Here is a 17,942-nt window from a genome sequence, read left to right as displayed (position 1 = left end):
TATCAAAAATAGATCAAGGATTTCTGCTTGAGATGTACAATAGTCTCAGCTTTTGAAGTTGGCCTGTTTTTCTTGAGCTTTCCTTGCCAGAATTTGACTTTTAAATATTTTTTTTTCACAAAACAGAACTTTCTGCTTTTAACTCAGTAATAGACAAATGCATTCTTAAATGTTGTCAACAAAGGGGAGGAGGGGATCACTGCTAATCTATTGATGACCATGAATGTTTTTGTATCCTCTTTCTTATATTACTAGTGTCTCTTGGAAAATTGAGCTGTAATAAGGGTCCGGCCAAGAGGAGGGCGGAGTGAAGAATTCTGTGGCTTTGTAATACTGGGGCGTTTGTCCCACTCAGCACATCTCCGTGTCTAAATGCCCACCCTCAAGAAGTGGGACTGCAGCAGGAAGTGAAGTATCTTTGCATATGTTCAATATATAAACTAAACTCGAACATCTGGCAATTAAACACCCCTTTCCTGGGTGAATTCTGGAAAACAGCACAATTATACTCCCAAGCAAATAACTCAGGAGTAAGACTGTTCCCTTGTTAAGAACACCAGGCAGCATCAGTAAAAGTTAAAACTTCTTTCAGCATCTATGCGCTTTTAATCTCCACGGCCATTTCCATAATACCTGAGATCACCTGCGTTGATAGCTGGTGAGAAATCATCCCAGGCACTGCAGATGGAGAAAAGAGATGAAAGCTACCGCAAGGCATACACGTAAACCTTACTGAACAATGACCTTATATCGTTAGAAAGTCAAGAAAATGGACTGCCTTGCAAGCTGCCCGTGTTCTGTTGAGTCTGTCTCCGGGGGCAACTCGGAGATGCCTTTTTGGCACCATCAGTTCTAGTATTTCCTCTGGCCTGCTGCGCCGCTCCTCATTCAGGCTTGTAGTGAGGCACCCCCACTCGCCCGGAGACCCGGGCCGGCCAGGAGGTGCCAGTGGGCAGGTGTGGCAGCCTGCCTGTTGATTACAGTCCCTACAATGTGCGAGCGCCTTGGGACTGCAGGCTGCGCGCCGCCAGCTTTGCCTGGTTCGTCCTGATTACACTAGGTTTTCGGGCAGAAACAGCGACACTGAGCTCGGGCTGGGGGTGGGGGCCTCGGGCCCTGTGCCCGCCCCCTGCCCTCCCACCGCCAGCCAGGAGAAGCCCGCCCGGGAGCGCGCTTTCTAATGCACCAGCCCCGGGAACAATCTGTCCCTCCCAAACCCGCCACGGCAGGGGGTCACCGCCTGGGTACCCGCCGCGCCCACCCTATGGCCTAAATGTCTTTTCATATATTTTAAAAACCGAACTGTGTGCAGTGGGGATGCAGGGCGGGAAAGGCTGGAGGGCTCATTTTCGCCACCAGGCTCGCCTCTCCGAGCACACGAATTAGGCCCGAGCTAGAGTCCAACCCCCTTCCCGCCTCAGGGGGCTCGGGGTGGCGCGGGGTTAGGGGCAGTGAACGACGATGGGGGCGCCCCAGGCTCAGCGGCTGGCGAGGAGGCAGAGGCGGGTTCCAGGAGCCTGGCTGAGGCCCGGCAGGTGCCCCCAGGCGTGGAGGCTGATTGGCAGGTGCGTGAGTGGGTGGGGAAGGCGGGGGCTGGGCCTGGCGCTGCGGGAGGCTGCGGCCCCGCCTCCCCGCCCCCGCCGCGGGACTATCTGGTCCCGGCAGCAGCGATGTCCCCCGGCAGGAATGTCCCTCCTCAGATAATGTTATTTATATCTCTGGGCGGGTCCGCGGCTCGGCAGCACCAGGCGCCCGGCGGCCGCTGTGCCAGGAGCCCCGCGCTGCCCTCCTCCCCCTGCGCCGCCGCCGCCGCCGCCGCCCCCAGGCTCGGGGTGGCCCCCGCTTCAGTCCCAGGGCAGGTGAGTCCCAGGAGGGCCCGGCGGCCAAGGGAGCTGGGTGCGGGTGCGCAAGGCTGGGACGCGCGGCCCCAGCTCAGAGGAGCGCTGGGCCCAGGGGGTGCCTAACGTGCAGGGCCCAGAGGACTGGGTGGGAGTCCAGCCCCGGTTGTCGGGCGTGGGGTGGGAGGGGTGCGGGGCCCGGGAGGCCCGGCAGCTGCGGCAAAGATCATCCCGGGACGCGGGAACGCGCGCGGGCGTCCGAGGCACTTGGTGCTAGCTTTGGAGAGCGGGATCCCGGAGAGTCCGTCACCCCGGGTCGCAGGGAGAGGGTGACGGGGGTGCGTGTTCTCGTGCGCCTTCTCCAGGACCCCGGCCTGGGAGCGAAGGGGTATTGCGCCTCTAGCCCGTCCGACCGCCGCGCTGCTCTCTCTGCCTTTTTCTGTCCAGCTTCTCAGCCCTGTGGCCGCTCATATCCCTCTTCTGGGGAACTTGGCTGCGCTTTCCCCCGGCCGCCCAGCGCCCAGGCAGGAGGGACAGGTGAGGGCAGCAGAGGGGGCCGGGCCTCCGGGCGCTGGGAACCACACAGAGAGTGACCCCGTGTAGACCGAGGGAGGAAAGATCCTAGTGCCCCAAGCCATACTTCAAGGACCCCTAGTCTTCCTCTCCCAAAGAGTTCCTCTCTTCCTCTAAGCTTCTCCAGGCTACTCTACCCTCACCCTCCTCTCCAGTTTCCCCTCTTCCTCTAACTTGGTCTTGAGAAATAGCAGAAAGTGGGAGAAATAACAGAAGCTGTAAAACAATCCCCAACTCCCACCAACTCATCCGTACTTCGCAGGCTGGGGAAGCAGCTGCGGGGCTGGAGTACTGTTTCCCTGACAACGAGCTTCAGGTAGGGCCTTGAGTTATAGCCTATTAATATCCAAACCACTGTTTTCAGTGAGCAATTAGAGGCGCCAGCCAGGAGTAAGGAAAATGAAAAGAAGCCACTGTTTTTTGTACATCTAAATTTTAGATGCATCAGATTGGGGGATGGGGTGGGGGAATATAGTGACAGTCTTTTTGTACTGAGAATTTCTGTGGGGAGAGACTAGGCTGTCACCTCCAGGTAGGAGGCAGTCATGCAAAACCCCTGCCTGGAGGTAGTCACGATCCGTATTTTAGTTTCTAAGGAAAGAGATTCAGGCGGCTCCCTAATGAGAGGAGTCTGCAAATCAAAGATTTTTAGGCACAGCTCAACTGTCCACTGTCCTATCCTTAGCTTCACAGATGGCTCTGAATTTTATTCTAGAATTCCCTCTTCGCCCACCCCTTCCCCCACTATAACCCAAGGCAGGTCATTTCTTATTTCAGGATCCAACTTTTATTCTTTTGCTCTGAGTCCCAGGTTCCAAAATGCAACTGAAAACACCTTTTTTTAAGTGCAAAATGATTGTTAATGTATGCTGAATGTCCAGCACCTAACACAGCTAGGCCTGTGCTTGCCTGGAAGCTTGCAGGCTAGCCAGGAAAGGGAATGTTAATCTTATGTTGAAGAAGAGCCCACCAGCCTTGAAACCCACCAACTCCAGAGTTGGGTCATTTATACAGAATTTTATCAAAAACTCTAGAGTAAAGCGCCATTGAAAGACATAAACCCTCATGAAAATGTGGCTTTTAGACCCAGCTGTTGCTCTTAGCTTTATCAGTGCCCCAGTGGCAATGATTGGGGATGAGCCAGTCCTATTAATCTTGAGTTCTGGGAAGACTCAGAGTCCACTCATGGAATTGTAAGCACCCAAGGACTCCCAGGCATCCAGGATGGGCCTTGTAGCACAGGCATATCAAGTTCTCCTGAGTGGCTTGCCCAGAAGAGAGTTGGGATACCACCTTTGGCTCTGATCAATGCTTCTTCCAAGTGTTCTGAAGGTGTCCTATAGCAGAACGCCTGCTAGATGACTAGTTTTGGGGGCGAAGGTATGACAGGAGCAAGACTCCTACCTGGGATCACATTTGGCAAAATAAAAATGAGTATTTTAGGCAAGCTAGGTGTGAATGAAAGTTTTGAACTAAAGTCAAAGTTTGACAGGTCTGCCGCAGCTCTGGAAACTGTTTTTGGTAAATAAAAATAATAATAGCTTTTATTTATTCTGTCTTTTATGTTGTTGTACCCAGTACCTGGCTGGTAGTGGAACCTCAGTTAACCTTTGTTGAATGAATGGGGAAACCAACAAATGAATGCTCAGCGTTTTCTCTATATTATCCAATTTAATTGTCATGGTAACTCTATAAGGTAGCTCATATCAGCATTTTACAAGTAAGGAAACAGGCTCAGGAAGATTAAATAACTTGCTTCATATTACCCAGCTAATGAGAGATGGGTCCAGGATTCAAACTCAGTTTGTTTGGTTCTACCTTCTTTTTAAGGTTAGACACTCAGCAGGGAATATAGAGTACAAGTTGGGAAGATTTGACTGTTTGTCTTCTAGCTTCATAATCTTCATTCCTAGGACCTCAGGTAATAGCTCTGCTTGTATCAGAGGAGCTTAAAAAATATTATCTGAAGACAATATTGGGCATTTATTGGGCCTAATATTTGCTCAGAGGTTTTTAGCCTTGCCCATTATTTTCAGGTCATTGTTTCAAGGACAGAACTATAATTTTGGCAGGAGTCAAAGCATGGATTTTTTTTTTTTTTTTTTTTTTTTAAAGAACAGATTTTCCTTTCAGTCCTGGAAGTGGCCAGGAGGGCTTGATGATACATAGGGACAGTGTGATAGGACAGAGGATGACTATAAAAAATTCATGAGGCAAACACTATTGGAGAGGGAAGGGATTTGGGAGGTCACTGAACCCAGCCTTCCAAATGCACACTTACTTGCGTAAAGGCAAGACCTAACTGAATGTGCCTGATCATTGATGTGTAGCTGTGGCACCCATACTTATTACTCGAGCTCATTTCTTTCCTATCTCACTCTCAAGGCCAGTATGGTTTATTTCCTGAAGTTCTGCCTAACCAAACTACTGAGATTTTATTTCCTTTGGAGGAGATTATGAGAGGATGTGTTTTTAATATCTAGTACTTTCATTTTAGTGAAATCTTAAAGAAAAGGTATCGAGGATAAGCAGGAGAGAAGGCAGTCTCAAGCTTTAAACTCAACTGTTCTATAATCTCCCCCATTGCTTGTAAGGTGTACACATGTATATATATTAAAACAATAGTTATACACATTACGATCTAGAGACAGGAAATCTTAAGTAATTATGTCCATTTTTGGGGGGCATGGGGAAGGACTTTAGAGAACTATTGAAACTGTCAGATACGTGTTTTAACCTAAACCCAATCACCAAATTTTTCTTGAAGAGCAGCACTTTAATTTCAAAATCAAACACAAAATTTTACTCTCTGCTCAAGACCTGAAAAGGAGGAAACATGACCAGTGGGAGATTTAAAGTAGAGATGGGGTTTCACCATGCTGGTCAGGCTGGTCTCAGGAGTTCGAGACCAGCCTGGCCAACCCCCTCTCTATGAAAAATATGAAAATTAGCCTGGTGTGGTGGTGGGCACCTGTAATCCCAGCTACTCAGGAGGCTGAGACAGGAAAATTGCTTGAATCTGGGCGGTAGAGGTTGCAGTGAGCCAAGATGGTGCCACTGCACTCCAGCCTGGACAATAAAGCAAGACTGTGTCTGAAACAAACAAAAAAGTGATATAAAAAAGCCAGGTATAGCGGCTTATGCCTATAATCCCAGCTACTTGGGAGACTAAGGGAGGAGGATTGCTTGAACCCAGGAGTTAGAGAGGCTGAACTATGATTGTGACACTGTACTCCAGCCTGGACAACAGAATGAGGTGCCATCTCTAATTCGTGAATTAATTAAAAAGTGATTTAAAATACATTTCTTTGTTATGGAATTTTTAAATTACAGAATTTTAAAAAATAACCTCAGACCTACAGATTAACATTTATCAATGAACTTGCGAGGATCAAGAGTGAAAATAACTGTGCTATGTGGGCTGATGAAAAATTTGATTATATAATGAGGACTGGCAAGGAAGTTCATGGATACTGGGTTCTGAAACCATATGGATATCACAAGCCAAAAATGACTGTGGAAAGAATTTTGTCTTTGAAGTAGCTTGTATTGACTCAGTTGGTTTTAACAGACAGATCATAGGTTACTCCTCTGTTTTAGATAAGAAATCTGAGGAGGAAGAGTACATGCAATGGTCTGTGTCCCAGAATCATCATGTGGCATTTGCTGGGCTTATCACAGAGATGCTTCCTTCTTCACCCCATTAGGTGAAGGTCACCTGTTTTGGAGATGGAGATAGTGATTGAGGAAGAGCGTAGGAGGCAGTCAGGAGAATTCACTGTTAGATCTGGCTCCGCTCACGGATTGCCAACTCCCCTTGGTAAATATTTAGAAAATGCCAATAGTGTGTTTCCCTCTGTTGCTGCGTGTATTTCTTAATTCACAGCCAAGTGATCCAAATTCTTCCATTTTCAGCCAGCCTCAGCTGAATATCAAATCACCAGGGGATCCCTGGCCTTTATAGCTCACGTAGTCTTGAGGTGGTCATAGACAGAAAATGCTTCCTTAATGAATTGTCTGGCTAGCTTATTAAATTCCCAGACCACCTTTCATTTTTCTCTTTCCTTTTCCTGGTTGCGGGAAATATTACAAAGCCCTCTTCTTCCTACCTCAGCAAGCCCTTCTCAGGCTTTGCCATAATGTTTTATTTCCACATCGTACCTGCGCAGACCTGGCTGAGGGTAGAATTACAAGGGCAATTAAAACTCAGACATATATCATGTGAGCAGTTGGGGCAAAAGTGGGCTTCCTTTCTTTCATTTGAATGTTATAAATTTAGCAAGTGAAAAGGCAGAGGGCTAGAAAAAAAATAGGCTTTGCATTGAACCAGGCTCAGATCATCCAGGATATTTATGAAGAGAATAACAGGGCACCTTGACAGCTAAAGAACAACAATTGCTTCGAATTATAGTCAATTTAGGAGTTTCCACCATTGTGAAAAGGAGAAGAAACTTGAATAATTCTGAAAATGAATACGTTGAAAATCATTTCCATTTGTACCAGACTTAAATATGGGCGTGTCTCATTTGAGAATTTATAACAATTCAAATAAAACAAAGCATACTTTAAAGGCATAAATTATGTGGACCAGAAAGAAGTCTGCAACCTTATTCGGTCCCTCTTCCGAGTCCCAGCCTGTTTCTAGAAGAACCCTAGGAGAATTAGCTTCATCTTCCAGCATATTTCCAGAAGGGTGGAAAAGCAAGAAAAGGCCTTTCATAATACTGACTTTGAGTCATAAGTCATAGAGAGTTAGAGGTAGAAAGGCCCGAGAAGGAATTGAGATGTATTCAAAAAAAGCAGACATTGGGTGTCTACCACGTGTCTTACACTGTTATGTGCTGAAGACACACAAAGAGATCAGATGGAGAATCACTGATTTGGTGCGAAAATGGCCTTGCAAACAAGCAGTGATTCAACAGGATGCCTGAGAGAGAGGGTGTACAGGAGGAAGCATCTCATTCAGGTTGGGGAATGAGAAGACCTTTGAAAGTGCCTAGGATTTACGTAATGGAAGAAGGGAGGATGAGGGGGCCAGGGGTTTAGGCAATTGCCCAGCACAGATAATAAAGCATGATTAGATTAGGGGATGAAGCGTAGTTCCACATGGCGGAAGTATGACCAGAAAGGTGGTTGGGGTTCAGCCTGTGAAGAAGTTTGAGCCACTGGAAGTTTTTAAGTCGTAAAGGAGTGTGATGAAATCTTTGTTGACAAAGCTCACCAGTGGCAGTGAAGAGAAAGCGAATTAGATCCCAGCCAGTACAAGATGATGATCACAGATAACTATAGTCCACTCAATTTTTAGCATGCCTTTGTCTACACATCATCTTATTTTATCTTATGATGAGCATATGAAGGAAAGATCTGATTATTCCTGGTTTCCAGTTACAAAACAGGATTAGAAATGTACATTTATATACTCAAGGTCCCTCTAGTAGTTTATTCCAAAACCTGACTTTGACCCAGTTGCCTAGTTCTGGGGCTGGGGCTGTTTCCAGGTCTTCTCAGTGGAGTAATTGAATATTCTGGGCCTTCTGGTTGAGACCACAGTTGCTTTTTTTCTTCAGCAGAATATTCCACATAAGTTCATTGGTTCTGGAGAGAAGAACTTGTTAACGGTATTACCCTTTACCATAGCCACAGAACCTCAAGAATGGCCCTCCAGAGTATGCACAGATGATGTTCCAAAGCATGAATTAATGGATTCTCAGTAGCATGCCATAGATAAATGAAAGGTTCATCTGCCTGTTAATTGATGTTTTGGCTTTTTCATTCCTTTACCCCAAATTTACTGGGCATTATTGTGCTTGTGCTTCATTTTGGACTTCAGCAGCCTCTTTTTGTCCAGTTATCTTGGGGGCCTTGATTTGTATGTCAGTCTTCAACAAATATTTACTGAGCTCTCATTTAATTTGCCAGACATGCTGTAGGCCCAGGGGATGTAACGGTGAATGTGGCAAAAATGTCTGATGTCATAGAGTGCACATTGTAGTTGGGGGAGAGAGGAACTAAATGACAAGCAACAAAAATATATATTGTAATTTCAAGTGCTAAAAAGAAAAATAAAGCAATGTGAAGGGAAAGAAGGGTGGTTCTACTATTTCAGTTAGGGTGGTTGGGAAAACACTATTTGATGGGGCTCCATTTGGGCTGAGACTCAAATGAAGTGGGGAGAGAGGCATGGGATGTTTGGGAGAAGAGATTCAGGTCGAGTGGTAGTCTGTTCTCACACTGCTAATAAAGATACCAGAGACTGGGTAATTTATAAAGGAAAGAGGTTTAATTGAACGACAGTTCAGCATGGCTGGGGAAGCCTCACAATCATGGCAGAAGGCAAAGGAGGAGCAAAGGCATGTCATACATGGTGGCAGGCAAGAGAGCGTGTGCAGGGGAACTGCCCTTAATAAAACCATCAGATCTCATGAGACTTATTCACTATTATGAGAACAGCACAGGAAAACCCACCCCTGTGATTCAGTTACCTCCCACCGGGTCCCTCCCATGACATGTGGGGATTATGGGAGCTGCAATTCAAGATGAGATTTGGGTGGAGACACAGACAAACCATACCAAGTGGGAAGCCCCCAACGTGGGGCCACTTCCGTGTCCAAGCAATGGCAAAGAGGCCAGTGTGGCCTGAGTGCAGGGCGTCATGGGGAGAGCTGACCACAGTGCTGGAGAGAAAACCAGGTCTTGAGGGTGCAGGCTTTGTGACCTTTGAGTTTTAGCCCAAGTGTCATAGGAAGCCACTGGAAGTTGTGGGCAGGGAAGTGACTTGTTCGGATTTGTGTCTCAAGCAGATCTTTCTGGCTGCCCTAAGGAGGATTGATTGTGGGTCACAAGAGTGGAGGCAAGGAGTCCCATGAAAGCTACTGCGGTGGTTCAGGACTGAGAGGATGGATCAAGATGATAGTGCTGGTGAGATGCAGTTGGGTTCTGAGTATAGAGATGATCACATTTGGATATAGAGGATGAGAGAAAAAGAATAAGATGATTCCATTGTTTTTGGCCTGAACAACTGGACGAACAAAAAGGTCGTTTACTGAGATGGTGATGTATTTTATCAAATGTACCATGGGCTATTTTTTTTTATTTCTGTTTTTGTTGAGATGTTGACTTGGAATAGTCTCTGGCAGACTTTTCATTTAAATACACCAAAAAGGAGGTGTTTTTATTTTGGGATGATTCATGACATCTGTTTGAAGTAAAGCCTTAGATGTGCTGTGTACTTTGTACTGTTACTTTTAGATCAGTCCCACAACGTTTATACTATGTGATGGAGATTAAGATATGGGAGAAACAAGATTGAAATATATTTCACTTTATTTTTAGAAATGTTTTGAATTGGCTGGTTAAGGCCCAAATATTTTTTGATGCTTCCTGGTTGTCCTATTTAAAAAACTTTTTAAATTATAAAATAAATTCATGTACATGGTTAAAACATATATCCATATTATACAAGGGTATACAATGAAGAGTAAAAGTCTTCTCCTAACTTCAGCCCTATTTCTAAGAAGGTACCACTGTCAACAGTTTTTGTGTATGCTTTGAGAAGAATTCCATTCATGTTCAAGCATTTGGCCTGATACATTTTAAAGTCATAGCTTTAAGCTAGCAACACCACGTGTTTGGTTTCAGATTTAGTAGGCTTTGTAGTCACCTTGGTAGCCCTCAAGTTAAGTGACCTGGAGTCCACTTTCTATCAACTAAGGGTCTCCCTCTCCAAACCATTCCACATTGAACAACTGTGTTCATCACATAACACCCCTTCTCAAAAGCCACCAGTGGTTCTTCTCTGGGTAGAGGTAGAAATCCAAACTCATAAAGTTGGCTTTTAAGAGCCATTGTATTCTGGCACCAGTCTCTTTTTTTCTACTCTTTTACCACTTTCCATCACAAACCCTCTACTTAAACTAAGTTTGTCCACTTCTGCTTACTGAGTCCTGAACATTTCGCCCAGATTTGGAGTGTTTTCCATCAGAACCTGGGTTCAAGGCTGTGTCTTCTTCCTGGAATGCTCCACTCCACAGAATCTCTCCCTTCTTCAAACTTGCTAAATTAGGGCTAGATACATGTACCCTATTTGAACATAATCATAAATTCTTTTATTATTATTAACTTTCCTTGTGTCTGTGTATTATTTGCTCAAATATATGTGACATAAAATTTACCATTTTAGCCATTTTTAAGTGTACATACAGTTCAGTGGCATAAGCACATTCACATTGCTGTGCAGCCATCACCATCATCCCTCCCCATCATCATGAAAAAGATGGACTTTTTTCATCTTCCAAAACGCAAGCACTGTGTCCACTAAACACTAACTCTCCATTCACTCTCCCTCCATCTGTCTATGGACACTTGGATTCCTTCTACTCTTGCCTATTGTGAATAATGCTGCTGTGAACATGGGTGGGCAGATGTCTCCTTGAGACCTTGCTTTCGCTTCTTTTGGACATATACCTCGATGTGAAATTGCTGGATCACATAGTAATTCTGTTTATAATCTTTTAAGGAAACCTTCCATGCAATTTTTATATTTCCTCTTGGTATTTAACATCTCCAAAGGGAAGGGCAAAAATTTATTAACATCCTCATTTTGGGGGTCAAACTGAACTTGAGAAGTATTTATTTCAGAACCCTGTCTTTGGCTGATAGTTCGTCATCAAAGTTCTTGAATTTGTTCATTTATTAGTGTGCCTATTTCTAGATTGTAGACTTTTAGAGGACAGGCAGGAGATGTTTAATTTGCTTTGTAGAGCATGTAGCCCAAGCTCAGGTGGGGAAGGGTGTAAATATTATGCGATGTTTTATTTCAGCTAAAAAATCTCCTTGAGCTGGATGACAAGAGTCTGGGTTGCTTCCAGCTCCTTTTCTCTTGCTGTTTGCCCTTGGGCAAAGAACTTCCTCTTTCTCTGACTCTTTTTTTTTTTTTTTTTCCAGGGCTTTTTGTGTGTGTGATTGTGAGGGTGTCTTAACATTTATTATTATCCTTAAAATTTTCCTTGCGGATTCCTCTGTAAAACTTACATGTTGCCTTCTCTTTGTAACCTTGCCTGACAGCCCCTCTTCCTTACGAGGTCCTGGGGTAGCACCGATTGCTTCCTCCTTTATATTTTTACAGTACCTTTTTCATTCCTTTCTTACAAGTGGATCATCTTGTTTTGTAATTGTCAACTTGCCTTCTACACTGTTGAAGCTTCTTGCAATGGGGAACTGAGTCTCATGCTTCAAAACAAAACAAAAGAAACCTCAGCACCTAGAGCCATGCTTTATACATGGACGGGAGTGGCTCAGAAATATTTGTTGATTACAACATTAGGCTGGACACGGCAGCTCACACCTATAATCCCAGCACTTTAGGAGGCTGAGGTGGGCAGATCGCTTGAGCCCAGGAGTTTGAGACCAGCCTGGGCAACATAGCAAGACCTGTCTCTACAAAAATTAAAAAAAAAAAAAAAGCTGCGCATCGTGGCATGTGCCTGTAGTTCCAGCTACTCAGGAGGCTAAGGTGGGAGAATCACGTGAGCCCAGGAAGTTGAGGCTGCAGTGAGCCATGATTGTGTCACTGCACTCCAGCCTGGGTGACAGAGTGAGACCCTGTCTCAAAAAAAAAAAAAAAAAAGAAATTTTAAAAATCTGACCAAGCACAGTGGCTCACACCTGTAGTCCCAGCTGTTTAGGAGGCTGAGGCCAGAGGATTGCTTGAGCCCAGGAGTTCAAGGCTGCAGTGAGCTACGATCATGCCGCTGAACTCCAGCCTGGACTACAAAGTGAGACCCCATCTCAAAATAAATATATTAATTAAAAATTTTTTAAAAAATAAAGAATCATGTGGCCAGTTAGCTCAGTTGGTTAGAGTGTGGAGCTCATAAAAAATTAAAGAATGAATATTTGAAATTACATGTAACTAAGTTCATATAATTTTAAGTTGGATACAAGGCATTGTTATGCTAATGAGTTTATTATAACAATAAGTCCACATTTATTGAGAAAGTTATGTGGTAGTCACTATGCTGAGAGTTTGCATGTATATTTATTATTTACAATCAGACTTGGAAGAGTTAACTTAACCATGAATACCCACCAAGTAAGGTAATAGCTGGTCTTGAACCCATGTGTGTTTATTCTAGAGTGCTTGCTTTGAACCACTGTGCCTGCTCATATTGGGGTGGAAGCCAACACTACATGACTCTTAATTCTCAGCATTTTTTTTTAATCCTGCATCTTTAATGGTTTGAAATTACAGAGGTAATTAGTTGCCTACCTTTATAGATTGCTTTATATTTGCAATGACTAAACCTAATAGACTTGAGTCCCCCTTATTAGCTTTTAATAAATAATTAATATTCTGAATCCTACTTCCAATGTAGTTATTTGACATCTGAGGATGGAGATGCTAATTAGTACTGCACAATATACCCACTCTCATAAGGCAGCTGTACCAAAACTGCTTTAGAAAAGGTCAGAATTATTGTCAAATGCAATAGCCTCCTTCCAGATCCGAAGTTTCCAACTTCTCCACAACATTTGACCACTCTCCCATTGAACCTCTGCCCTCCCTGGGCTTCTGTGAGCTGGGCGCTCCTTTTTTCCCTCCTAACTTGTTTACCACTGCTGCTACGTTTGTTGTTGTTCCTTCCTCTCTGCCAGCTTTTAATTGTTGGGATTGCCAATAGGTCTGAATCCTTATCTCTAGTCTGACCTCCTCAGTCCCAGATCAGCTTCACAGCAGTCTGCTGCTGTCTTTATTTGCTTCTGTAGAGATGTCTCAACCTCACCATTTCATCCTGGGACTTCTTGCTTCCCTTCTTCACCCCAAATCTGCTTTTCTGCCTTTTTTTTTTTTATAGCTAGGCTCATGTTGTCACCATCCCCCCAAGTAAGAATCTCACACCATTTTTGGTCTTTCTTCCCCCCCCTCCCCCCATACTTCCACATCTACTTGGCTGCCTGTTTTTCCTCTAAAATTTTCAAATTAGTTTCTTTCTTTTAATTTCCACTGTCACTATTCTTATGTTTGAATAATAATTGGCCTTTAGGCCTTCAGTCTCTACCTTTCTAACCCATCCCACACCCTGACCTCAGAATTATTTTTAAAAACCTAAGTCTGACTGAGTCATTCTACTGCTATAAAACCCTCAATGGTTCCCCATTACCCCAAAATAAAGTGTAAAGGGGCAGGCACGGGCCTCCATGATCTGTTCCGACCTCTCTTCCTAGCTTCATTCCTTCTCCATTACATTGCCTTGGATGCTTGAGACTTGCTCAACTTCAGGCTCATTTTCCTGCCTCCATGACTTTGCTGCCACTTTTTCTATGCCTAGAATCTTTCTTCTCTTTCCTCAGACATGAACTGTTTTTTTGCTTGTTTGTTTGTTTGTTTGTTTGTTTGTTTTTTGAGACAGTCATCCTATTGCCCAGGCTGGAGGGCTGGAGTACAGTAGCATGATCTCGACTCACTACAGCCTCCACCTTCTGGGTTCAAGTGATTCTCCTGCCTCAGCCTCCTGAGTAGCTGGGATTACAGGTGCCTGCCACTATGCCCATGTAATTTTTGTATTTTTAGTAGAGACGGGGTTTCACCATGTTGGCCAGGCTGGTCTCGAACTCCTGACCTCAGGTGATGTGCCCGCCTCGGTCTCCCAAAGTGCTGGGATTACAGGCATAAGCCTCCGCACCCAGCATAGCCATGAACTCTTACACATATATGCCTTAAGACCCCCATCAGCTATAACCCCTTTTTGAAGCTTTCTTGAAACTTCTTTCCCTCTTCTGTGACCCCAGAAGACACACATTCCCTCCTCTTTTGCTGTCCACACTGTAGCCTGGCTGCTCATGGACAGGCCTGACTCATCTCTAGATTATTAGTTCCTTGAGGAAGAGACGGTGTCTGATGTCCTTGGGGACACTCGTGCCCAACTCAGGACCTGGCTTACGTGCAGTGCTCAAGAAACAAGTTGAATTGGGTGATAGAGGGAGGTTTCAAGAATATTAGGTACTGTAAATAATCCAGAAATTAATGACCTATAGAAGATTATGGAGAGGGGCTAATGGAAGACACTATGGATGGGATGGAGGTGAGGAGGGAAGAGGATTGCTTTAGACTTGAGTGGAGGCTGTCTTCCACCTCTATATTCTCCACTGTTTCCCATTTATTGGAGGAACAAGTAATGGCTGATTTTAACTTACATCGTCAGATATGTCTATTGCTAGAAAAATTTATTCATCCAGAATACAGTCACTCCCACCTCATTTTTCAGTGAATGTTTGAAGCTGACCCTCAGAATGCAGCTATGAAAGGCTCTTTGAGTGGGCGTTTCAGATCCATGGACACAAGATTTGTTTCATAACAATAAAGAGTTAAGAAAAACACTTCAGAAAAAAAAGACTGAAAATTCATGTATAGAGGTTTTATTTTTCTGGGTACAGTTAATCTGTTTATTGTTTGTCCTTAAGGCATGTCAAAGTAGGAACTACCTTGTAATATATTACAGTATTTTTTGGTTGGCTTGTTCTGCCCTCATTTCTGCCTTACCCGGACAAAAAGTGAGCCTCACCAATGGCTGGACTCACCCGAATTCTGCTTGCTCAGGCCTCTGAGCCTGTTTTGTTCCTTTCAACAAAACTCTCTGTCATGGATGCACTCCCACTGCAATCCAGCCGCTCTCTTCTCCTGCCTCGTCCTGCACCCAGTGACTGATAGGAGCTGGTATTTAACTTCCAGAGGTGGTGAGTGGAGCTACGAGGCCTCTGAGTATGTGGTGGGGTCTGAGAGGAGCTGATAAGCGGAAAGCCCTCAAAGGCCTTGGCAAGATGTGCCCGGGATAAAGAAGGGCAGGGGACAAAGTTAGGCCTTGTGAGGGGAACCTGAGGGCAGCGAGACAGAGGAATGGACTTGGCCAAGACAACTGAAGACCCCATTGAGCTCTGCCGGGTATCCTGAGGCCAGCAATAAGCAGACAACAGTCAGCAAACTCGATGGAGAGCTGACAGTGAGGGTGGGATAAACAATTAGCAGCTTCTAGAAGCTCTGGAATGTCATGAATGCCAGTGATCATCACCCCATCTTGAGGATTACTAGGAGCCATAGTGAAGGTCACCAGTAGGCTGACTACTAGTTAGTGGCCTCACTGCATGCTCTTCAAGTGAACAGTCTTATTCATTTCATAGATGTTTTACTTTGTGGTGTTTTAGCCACACCATGGTCTCCGTTTTTCTAATTTAAAATCCAGGCTGCTGCTTGTAGAGTCAGTAGAGCAGGCTCTGCCTTTCTCTGCAAGGTGGGTGTTTGCATTCTGTAACCGCTTTCTGGAACTGTTGGGAAATCTTGATGCCCAAATGTTCAACCTAAAGTTGACGCAGGAGGGTTCTTCACTGTGTGAAGTGATGGGAGGAATGAAGGTGTTTGCAGGTATGGGGAGTGAAGTAAGATGGTAGAATCAAAGCAGCTGCTCTGGGAGAGGAAGCCAGTACCCTCTGCAAGGCAGAGACCTATACCTGTGAGGGCAAACGGGGTCATTTGCGTTTCAAAGCTCTGCGAAGTCACTTTGCCCAGGAGACTGAAAGAGTACTCCATGGATCCAGGCTAGCCAGGCCCTTCTTACCATGGTCGCTGGTGAGCCCAGTGGGTGCATGGTAGAGCTGGTACTTAGTACGGTGTTCTCAATGTTGCAACTCCATTGGCAGTCTCGGTTTAGCTGCTTTCACTGCATCTGACCCAGAAAACGCTCAGAAAATGACTGCAGTGAAACGCGTCTTCAAGGTGAAGCTTTCAGTCCAGGTGGGGGAGGGATGCGGAGTTGATCCCAAGGGTTCAATACTTCTAAATATGCTGGGAGTGAGCTTTGTTTATGCTCTGACCCAGAGGAAGTCACTTTACATCTCACCCTGCTTCTACCAGCGTAGAGTGCCTTCTGCTTGTTTTGCATAAGCTGTGTGCCTCCTCTGCAGAAGAGGCACCGAATGAATTGGGAGCTATAAAACTCCTGGCAGTCATAATTCTTTGTGAACAGCAGAGTCTGGTGAGCAGTGTATTTGGTTGGCAAGTGATCATTACAGTCTATACTTGGTTTCTCTGTCTGTAAGACGGTGGGAATGCTTTCTCACTGAAATGTGAAGGTGGGTCAAAATGAAATCGTGTATACATTGTCCTTTTTCTAAGACCTGATGCTTAAAGCATCAAGACTCATCAAAGAGAGATGTTCTATAGATAAAATCTACGCCAAGCATCTTGCAAACATTATCTAATGGAAATTGTCCCTGAAGAGCATCTTGTTCAGCTCCCTTATTTTACCAATAAAGGAGATCCAGAGGGGAGTGATTGGCATGAGCTTGCATAATCAGTGCAGGACTCTTGAGTGAAACCCTGGTCTCCTGATCCGTGGCCCAGATCTTCTTTCCTGCCTGTATCTCTCCTTCCCTCTCCTTCTTCATCTTCTATAACTTTTTAAAAACCAGTTTTTAGGAATTATAACATGAACACGTTATTTTTACCCAGGGTAAAAATAATTCAAACAGTACCAAAGAGTATAAATGGCACTCCTAGACTTATTACTGCAGAAGAGGCACAGGTAACAACTATTAACAATTTCTTGTCTATTCTCTAGAGATTTTCCAGGCACATATAGACATATACACATAGATACAGATATGTGTTTGTATAGGTATATATATGTATCTGTGTATGCTGTGGTCATTTATTTTTTCATACTACATTGTAACTTGTCCTTTTGACTTAATGATGAAACACCTTGTTTGTCTTTCCATATTAGGACATAGAGGTTGACCTCTTTCATTTCTCTGTTTTTGAGATGGGGTCTTGCTCTGTTGCCCAGGCTGAAGCACAGTGATGCAATCATAGCTCACCGCATCCCTGAACTCCTCGGCTCAAGTGATTTTTCTGCCTCAGCCTCTTATGTAGCTAGGACTACAGGCATGCACCACCACACCTGGCCTTTTTTTTTTTTTAAAGAGATGAAGTCTCACTATGTTGCCCAGGCTTGTCTTGAACTCCTGGGCTCAAGTGATCCTCCTGCCTTGGCCTCCCACAGTGTTGGGATTACAGGCATGAGTCACCATGCCTGGCCTGACCTATTTCATTCTTATCAGCTGTGTAATATCTTATGCTTCTTCTATTTCTTCATGATGAGTTTCAGAATTATAAGCGGCACCATGGAATTTGAGTCCTGAATTCATGATGCCAAAGTAATAATATGAGAAATCTGAGACTCTGCTTCTATTTGCTGATGCTATGTACTTATGGGCCCCTGTCATATGTCAGCTGCCATGCTAGGGCTTCAAATACCTTCACTCATTTAATTCTTACAATAGTCCATTCAGTGTGATATTGTAATTGCTATTTTACTGTTGAGGAGGCTAAGGCTAGTCAAGTGAAGTTTGCTTTGATTCACAGAGTCAATTAAGTGCCTGACTTCAGATTTGTACCCAGATCTACTTGACCCAAAAGCCGATGCTATTCTCACTGTCTGAAATCTAGGATTCTAGGGAGAATGGTTATGGTGAATTGAA

General features: G+C 44.6%; 1 protein-coding gene across 2 annotated transcripts in view; it reads left to right on the top strand.

The window, feature by feature from the left end:
- Positions 1 to 1,656: 1,656 nt before the first annotated feature.
- Positions 1,657 to 17,942, top strand: part of SPTB (spectrin beta, erythrocytic) — a 134,378-nt gene continuing 118,092 nt past the window's right edge. For both annotated transcript variants that reach the window (XM_030812148.1, XM_030812155.1), the window contains exon 1: positions 1,657 to 1,859. The gene's annotated coding sequence lies outside the window, so the exon portion shown is untranslated. The remainder of the gene's footprint in view (positions 1,860 to 17,942) is intronic.

Source organism: Nomascus leucogenys, chromosome 1a, assembly GCF_006542625.1.
Source record: "Nomascus leucogenys isolate Asia chromosome 1a, Asia_NLE_v1, whole genome shotgun sequence".
Lineage (NCBI taxonomy): Eukaryota > Metazoa > Chordata > Mammalia > Primates > Hylobatidae > Nomascus > Nomascus leucogenys.
This window is presented reverse-complemented; position numbering and strand designations above follow the sequence as displayed.